The sequence below is a fragment of the Pteropus alecto genome, unplaced genomic scaffold (assembly GCF_000325575.1).
Source record: "Pteropus alecto unplaced genomic scaffold, ASM32557v1 scaffold25, whole genome shotgun sequence".
Classification (NCBI taxonomy): Eukaryota; Metazoa; Chordata; class Mammalia; order Chiroptera; family Pteropodidae; genus Pteropus; species Pteropus alecto.
In genome coordinates this window covers 6,689,248-6,697,848 of record NW_006441955.1, presented here as the reverse complement: position 1 = coordinate 6,697,848, position 8,601 = coordinate 6,689,248, and the positions used below count along the sequence as shown (strand labels likewise).

Sequence of the window (8,601 nt, the reverse complement as noted above, 5' to 3'; positions counted from 1 at the left end):
TGGGTCTTCTCACACTTTCTCCCTCGTCTTCCCCCAATTCTTACCTACCACACTCTCAGAACTTGATAGCCTAAGCTCTTTCTCCATGAGCCTTGAGCTGCTGATATAAAGTTCAGTGTGTTACCTCCACCTGTGGCATCCACATGGTAACAGAAAATTCAGCTTTAAGCCAAAGGTATGAAGTTCTAACTGTGGAATTATAGCCAAAGGGGAGAGACTTTTACCCAGGGGGCTGGAGTCAAGGTGGTAACTGCCCCCACCCCTGGGACTTTCTCAGAGCCACCCTTCAGCTTACCTAGGCTCCCCCCAGCCCAGGCCAATGTTTTAGTCTTTGTGAGGTCACCATGACTCAGGAGTTCCCAGCCAATGAGGCCCCTGCTCGTCCCACACAGTAGGAAGAAGCACTTTAAGTGTTTGTCTCAGGATGACAGCCTGGTTCTGAGGGGCATCGCAATTTAAGATGCAGCTGACCTGAAATAGAGTCTTGTGTGTAATGATGTATGTGCAAAGAGCTTTGCAATCAGATGAGGTAACTGAGACTCAGAAAGAGAGAAAAACTGGCCCAAGGTCACGAGCTAGGACACTGCCTAAGTGCCTTATCTCTTCCTTACTCTACCCTGCCTCCCTGCACCAAGCAGGGATAACAGTGTGGATGGAGCAGGATGGGAATGAGGGAGGGCCAGGAGACCCAGAAGTGAAACGTAGATTCTATGATAAGAAAATGAAGACACCACCACCTTTCTAAAGAAAGACTTTTTAAGGATTAACAATGACTAAACTAATTAACATTACAAGTGACTAGACAGAAAACATCATTGAGCACCACCTCCAAAACAACAATGAAACTGTGCACTAAACTGTAATCCTGTTTACCCAGGTCAGGAAATCTCAGAATGGTCTGTGTCCATCATGTAATATTCTAAACTATGGGGCCCAGAAATCTGCTTCATCACACGCAGTTCCCACCACTGGGCATCTTAGCACTTGACAGTGTTGACATCCAAAACATCCAAACCTGTAGAGAATTTTTATAAGAGTTTATTTGAGCCCAAACTGATGACATACACCAGGGAACTAGATTTCAAATGCTCCAGAGAATATCAATTTTGCAGTTTCTTTCATACATTTGAAATTAAGGAGGGGATGTAAGGAAGATTAGAGAAAGCAAGGTAGGGATGGATTCTAGAATAGTTAAGATTATTTGCTCTCCAGGGTGGTTACGTCTTAGAGGGAGGGGTCTGAAAAGGTGGTTCAAAAATTAGAAGGAGGGGTCTGAAAAGAGGCATTTTAAAGGTGTGTTAACCTAGATGCACTGAAACAGGGTTCGTTTAAGGCAAAGATAAACCTTTTACTAAAGTTATATGCTTGGGGCGGTACTACCCACTATGACCTGCCCAGTTAGGAATTTATAGGATCAGATCGCCCTGTGAGGTTACTTCTCATAGAGCCCATTTTTTCATCCACAGCAGCAAATTTCCTCCTGTCCACCTCAGATATGCCTTGCCCGCTCATGGCCCTTCACCCCTGCTCCCTCCTACTGCTTCAGGGGCCTGTAGCATCCAGGTTCTTCCTCTACTTGTTTCTTCCCCAGGGCCTACAAAGATAGCTGTTTTCTCTCTCTAAGCAAAAATTCTCCCCTTAAATTCACTTCTTCTCCCAGCAGCCCTTCACTCACTCTTTAGAAGCCATGACAAGCCTCTCCCCAAACCCTTTTAAACTCTTCCCTCTCCTCGCTTGGCCTCATGTGTCTGATTAACCACCAAGTCCTTCCAGTTTTACCTCCAAGCCTCTTCTTCTGTCTCCCCAGCCCCACACCTCTCCTGACTCGGGTCCTTGTCATTGGAGGGCCGGGCTCTGGCCACTCTTCTCAGAAATGCCCCACAAGGCAGGCTCTCCTCTCTGCGAGCCGCCTCCATCCTGCAGCAAGGGAGCATCCCTGACAGCTCGCTCCCCTCATAACACCTTCAGTGTCTCCACTGCCTGCAGGGTCATGTCCAAGTTCATTAGTCTGGCATTGAGGCCCCTTCACAGTCTTCCCCTACCTGCTTGTCCACCTTGTTTCTGCTCCCTTTTCGATTTTTAAAATGTATACTGAAGCATTATATACATACAGAAATTTGCATATATCATGTCAATTTCAATGAGTTTTCACCAAGCTAGCATTCCCATGTAACTGGCTCTCAGATCTAGAAAATAGAACATTGCCAGGACCCCATCTCCCCACAGAGGGTAACCGTGGTACAGACTTCAAACATCGCCCCTTAGGTTTGCCTGCTTTTGACTTAATATACGCAGAATTATACAGCAATACTCTTTTGTTTTTGGCTTTTAGGTTTAATGTTATGTCTGAGATTTTACATATTTTTGCATGTGGTAGCTATTCCTTCTTAAATGTCTGCTCCCCTCTCGTTTTTGATATCTTTCCAGAAACTTCAGGTAGTTGTTTTATATATTTTGCTCAGAATTCATAATATCTCTAGGAGGATTGCTCTGATAGGAGCTACTTTGCTATTACCAGAAGTAGTCTCTCTCCTTTTTAATTTTTATCCTATTTTTCTCCTTTCTTACTTTCTTTAGGATTATTGATACTGCGAGGGGTCTGAAACTTTTTGTTTCCTTCTCTCACTTTTTGTTTCCTTTTCTATTTGATTGAAAGTTACATATTCTATGTAACTCTAGCCATTTTAACATGCATATCTTATATAGCAAAGTCTAAAATTAAGTAATATTGTTATCCTCCTTCAGAAAAATCAAAAAGTAAAAAAACACAAGGAGAGTAGAAGAGTCTAACTCCAATCAGCCACCTCCCATCTTATTCATTACTGTTATTCTTTAGTTTATTCTTGTTCTGTTTTTTAAACCCTTTCGATTAGACATTATTGTTTTATGTAATCAATATTTATTTAGATTTAATCAATATCTTATCAGTATATTGGCTGACCATTTTTTAAATTAAACGTCAGACTTTCCACCCGTGATCCATTTCCTTCTGCCTGAAGAACAGCTTTTATAAATTCCTTAATAAGAGCTTGTTAGTAGTAAGCTCTTTTAGTTTTTATTTGAAAAAAAAAAAAATCTTTATTTCATCCTCATGCTTGAAAATATTTTCACTGCCTGTAGGATGGTAGGGTGTCTGTTATTTTATTTTAGCACATTAAAGTTAATGTTCCATTTCCTCTAGCTCCCATTGAAGCTGTTGCCAGCTTTTTGGTGATCAATCTATTTTTTCTGGCTGCTTCTAATATCTTTTACTTTGGTGTTCTGAAATTTTATTATGACGTATGCAGTTATGGATTTCTTTCTTTTCTTTTCTTTTCTTTTTTTTTTTTTTGGTAATTGAGAGTCATTTTGATTCTTAAATCTGGGTAATGGTGTTCATCAATAATTTTGAAAATTTTCCAAAATTACTGCCTTTTTCTCATTCTTTCTTTGCTTTTCTCCTGCAGCTCTGATTAGATGCAGGTTACCCTTCTCTCTGTCTTAATTTCTTTCATATTTCTATCTCTTTTTTGTTTTTGTTTCTCTATGCAAATTTCTGGAGAACATTATTAGATCTCATCTAATTCTCTAATTGGCTGTGTCTAATGTTAAATCCTCCCATTGAGTTTTAAATTTTAATTCCATTTTTCTTTTCTCGAAGTTCTTTTTGGCTCTTGAAATCTGCTTGGTCATTCCGTATAGTCTACTATTGTTTGTTCATATTTTCAAGCTACTTTTTTATTTTTTGAAACATATTAACCATATGAGTCTATGTCTGATAATTTTGAATTCTAAAGACTTTGTGGGTCTAAGTCTACTGTTTACTCTTTCTGTCAGTTTTCACTCATGGTGCCTTATTTTCCTATGAGTTTTGGGACTGTTGATGATGAGCTATTCATTTTCCTTGAAACTTTGCCTGGGAATTCTTTAAGGTCCATATGAGGCTATGTTCCCCTTGAGAAGACTTATTTTTGCTTCCACTCATCACCTTAGGACACCACCTACAGGGGACTACTTTAAACTAAATTCCACCATTTAGAGTTTGGGGACGGTCCAGACCGTATGAATTTGGACCGAATACCTATATGAGGAACGGTCTGTGGTTATTCATTTTCAGAGGAATGTTTCTCTCCCACCAAGTGCTAATATCAAAACAGGCAAGTGTGTTTATTTCTTTTTAACCCTTCCTGAGAGTGTAGCCTTTGTAGTACCACTTTATGAAGGTGTTTCTTCCTAGAATCCCCACTTTGGAGGGAGTCCTAGGCTTTATCTCTTGTCACCGTCACCTGTACAGCCATCAGAGTGGAAGCTCCGTGTCTCCAGGGTTTGGTAAAATTCCCCCAGACAAAAGTCGGCCTTGACAATTACTTTCCTCACAGGGCTCCTGCTTTCATGTCATTTTTCGGTCTTGTGGATTCTTTACTGTTATATTAGCTTTGAGATACACTTTAGGAGATTATTTTTATTTTATCCAGCACTAATGTTGTTTTCATTGAGAGGTTTGTTCAGTGTTTCTAGTTCATTATGTGGCTGCGATTATTCCCCAGTCTCATCTCCTACCATCTCCTCCTACACAATTTCTGCTTTAGCAGTGCAGTGGTTTCCCCAGACACACAGTGATGTTTCTTGCCTCTGTGCTTTTTCTCATGAGGTTCCCTCCATCCAGAATGCTCTTTTCCTCCCGTTTCTCTCCACTTCACCTGTTTAACTCCTACTCATCTCTCACAACCCAATGGTATCTTCTCCAGGAAGTCCTCCATGATACTTCTCCCCACTGCTGGATTAGGACTTTCTCCTCTGCTCTTAGGTCAGAACACTTACTATAGTGTGCTTTAAGTTTCTGGTTACTTGCTTATTTCTCTCATTAGACTGAAAATGTTTTAAGGACAGTAATGATGTTTTCTTCATCCTTACATGCCTGGTACCTGAGGCCTAGCCCATACCATTACCCAAGGTCTTCAACAAGTATTTGCTAAGGAAATAAGTCTTATTCTTGCCCCATCCTCCACCCCCCTCCCACACACACACACACCCACAAAGCTCACTCTCTGCCCTACACTTAATATGTCTCTGCAACCTCCCTCCATTGAGGCTCCGCCTCTAAGGACATCACTACCTAATTTCCCAGCCAAAAGGCTTGTCCTCCATCTTCATTCTTCTGCCTTCTCTGGAAGTGCACTGCTCCACTTAAGACTTTCTCCTTCCTTGGCTTCTGGAGCACTTTACTCTGCTGGTTCCCACCCCGGATTCTTTTTCTCCTTTGTCCTTTTTTGGCGTCCCCTTTCTCCACCACTTTCTACATCTACGTCTCCCAGCATTCTGACCTTCAATCTCCTCTCTCTTATTTGGCACCTCTTCCATACCCCTTGCTTAATGCATCAATGCAGATGGCTTCTGGATTAGTCATTGTCCAACCAGGAAAGCAGGAGACAGTACTAAGTATTTAAAATGGAAGAAATTAATTCAGGGAATTGGTTACACATTGATAGAGGGGCAGGAGGCAGGTTTACCAGAGCCCAGGTTTCTGGGCAGGACCTGGAGCCATCGGGGAGACATAGCCATTGCTAAAGATGCTACCTGAGGCAGACAGAGAGATGATAAAATACTCTACCTCTCCCCTTCTCCCATGCTCCATGTCCCCACAGGTGCCTTCCATCGGCTAAAAGAAAGCAGTAACAAGGAAGACTAAGAAATGCAGCCTGCAAGGCTTAATTCGGTGCGGCGCAAGGGGAGAGCTGAGTGGATCTGTGGATACTGGACTAGAAGTAACACGGCCCCACACCTATACTTCCAGTGCCAGGCTTATTCACAATCTATATATCATGCCACTTACAGGACACCTGCACCTGCCCTCAGGCCCCTCAAACTCAGTTATCTCAACTGAATCTCCTTCCCCAAAATCTTATTTTTTTTTCTCCCAACTTCTTTATTTCTGTCACTGGTTCTTGAATCTTGCCAATAACCAAGGTGAAAACTTCTAGCAAGGCCTCTTTGACTCTTACCTCCCTCACCTCCCACCTTCCTTTGCTGGAAATATCTGCTCTTGTCCTCTACTCCCCAGACTCTACTCCTCCCTTCTTCCTGCCTTACCTAATTCAAGTCTCCTCCTCTCTTGCCTGGCTTCTAAAAAGAGCCTCTTCACTGGGCTCCCCACTTCCATTTAGCATTTCCCTGATTTATCCCATTTCAACAGATTCATCCTCCTGGAGCACAGACCTCAGTCAGCCATAAACTTGCTTGAAAACCTGCCAGTCACTGGTGAATCAAACATGACTCCTCAAGGTTTGGACCAGGCTCACCCTCCAGCCTAACTGCCCACCCTTTGCTCACTCAGACTTCATGACCAATAAACAGAACTTCTACCCAGTCCCCCTAAGGTGCCCTGCGCTCTCTGAGCCTTTGATCCTTTATCTAGAATGGCCCCCACCCAGGCCTGCCAGCGCAGCTCCACACTGATGCAAATCTTTTAAAATGAAATTTAGCAGAAGATTCCAAAAGCCTTCAAAATATATTTCTCCTTTGACCCTATAATTCTACTTCTGAGGTACATAATCAGGAACGTGGCAGATGTGTCCTGAAACATTTGCAAGATAGTAAAAGACTATAAATAATCCAGGTATACAACACGGTAGGCAATGGTTCAATAAAATATGGAAACATTCATTTAATGAGATTTTATGCATGCATTAAAAATGAAAATTGCAATCATATGGGAACATGATCATACTATATATGTGAAAAAAGGAGGAAACAAACTCATATATATTTTTAAATTGTATATACATGTATAATCACAGCTGTGGGAGAAGAACAACTTCCTTCTCCCTTCAAGGTTCTTCTGGCTGGTCTAATAATTAAATAGACATGCGACATTAGCAACGGAAATAACCAAATTTAATACATATAATGTATCGTGCATACCTGAGAGAGTCAGAGAGCCCACAAGCAGGAGAGATTCAGAGATAGGGGAACTGAGGTATAGAAGACATCCTGAGCTAGGAACGAGGCATTGCACGTCGAGGGGGCTTCAAAAGGTCATTGCAGGTAGATAAGAAGAGCAGATGTTTAGTAAATAAAAGTTTGCCTAGCCATATAGGTAGGTCAAAAAAAGATTATAGCCGTTAATCTCTTATTATAAGAAAGGCCCCTAATTCAAGTTCTTCTAAGTAGTCAAAGGGAAGGGCAGAAGTTTCTCCCGACCCTGAAGCTAAAATTGCCTTTAGCTCAAAATAATTCACATACCACTGAAGCACATATTGGGATATCTCATTTTGAACACCCATACAAGTCATCTTTATCAAGTACTTGGTCTGTACCAGATACTCTCCTGAATGGTTTACATAGATTAATTCATTTAACCTTCACAACAACCCTACAAGTTTATGGATGAGGAAACTGAGGCACAGAAAGGTGAAATTCCTGTCCTAGATCACACAGCTGGTGGGTATCCGGGCTGGAAAGGAGAATAAGTAGCCCAGGGCCTGTGCACTTAGATGTTGCCTCCCACACCCCAACCATTAAAAAGGGAAACAAAAGCCAATCCTTACCGTTGTGCTGGCTGGAAAATTACTATTTGGCTATCGCCCATGGGAACATAGGCTGTCACCCATAGGAACATAACATTCTAACAAGAAGCTTTCTGCTTCTGTACCCCCGCTTGCACACCTGACCTGTGGGTCGACAGGTGGTGAATAGAAGAAAAATAGATCTTCGTGTTCAGACAGAATGAAGAATGGGATTTGGGGCTTAAAAACCCCGTACCTCTACATTTCGGGGCTGCTTAATTTGGGGTCTGCGTACCCCTGGCAGACCCAGCTGGCTGAATAAAGAGCGCGTTTTCTATAACTCACTGAGTTCTGGTGGTCCGTGTGTCTTTCGGGGGCTGGTGGCTACAACATTTGGAGGCTCCAGCGAGATCTCAGGGAGTGGCCCTGGGATCTAAGACCGGACCAGCCTCCGACCAGACCGGCCTCCGAAGCGGTTGCTGTCCCTGTTATGGATTCAAAGGGGTGGCCAACCTGAGACGTTCCAGGGCTCTTGAATGCTGTGACGGGTCAGTACAATCGTCAAGGACACAACCTTTAGGACACGCTCTTTGCTCCTGGTCCCGACGGGAATCTGGAATCTCCGAGGCCTTGGCATCTGGATAAAAGGTACCTTTCTCTTTCTGTTGACCGGTCAGTGGGGGTCCGTGGAGAGACTGGATGCAGTCATATCTCCCAGACCATGGCCAGGCCGCGGGACGCCGCCTCCTGTGCCCTGTTGTCGGGTTCTGTTTATTGTCTCTGGTCTTGTCTAGGTTGTAGGTGGTGGACTTCTCTGGGTCCACCTACACCTCAGTAATTGTTCTCGTCTGAGTGTCTGTTTTGTGTTTTGTGTTTTGTGCGCAAGCTATGGAGGGAAGCCTAAGTTCACAGAAGACACCCTTGGAGTGTCTCCTCCGACATTTCAAAGAAGGGTTTGTAGAGGGAGCTAACTATGGCACAAAGTTTTCTCTAGGCAGACTAAAAACATTGTGTAAAGTTGAATGGCTGTCTTTTGATATAAACTGGCCTCTTGAGGGTTCTTTTGACAGGGGTTTAATGAGAAATGTTTGAAAGATTGTCCAAACATTTGTCACAG

General features: G+C 42.8%; 1 protein-coding gene across 1 annotated transcript in view; it reads right to left on the bottom strand.

Annotated features, from left to right (window-relative positions):
- The window catches only part of MROH7 (maestro heat like repeat family member 7), a 46,313-nt gene extending 45,980 nt beyond the window's left edge, over positions 1 to 333 (bottom strand). Inside the window, exon 1 of the mRNA XM_006919242.2 lies at positions 125 to 333. The gene's annotated coding sequence lies outside the window, so the exon portion shown is untranslated. The remainder of the gene's footprint in view (positions 1 to 124) is intronic.
- Positions 334 to 8,601: the final 8,268 nt, after the last annotated feature.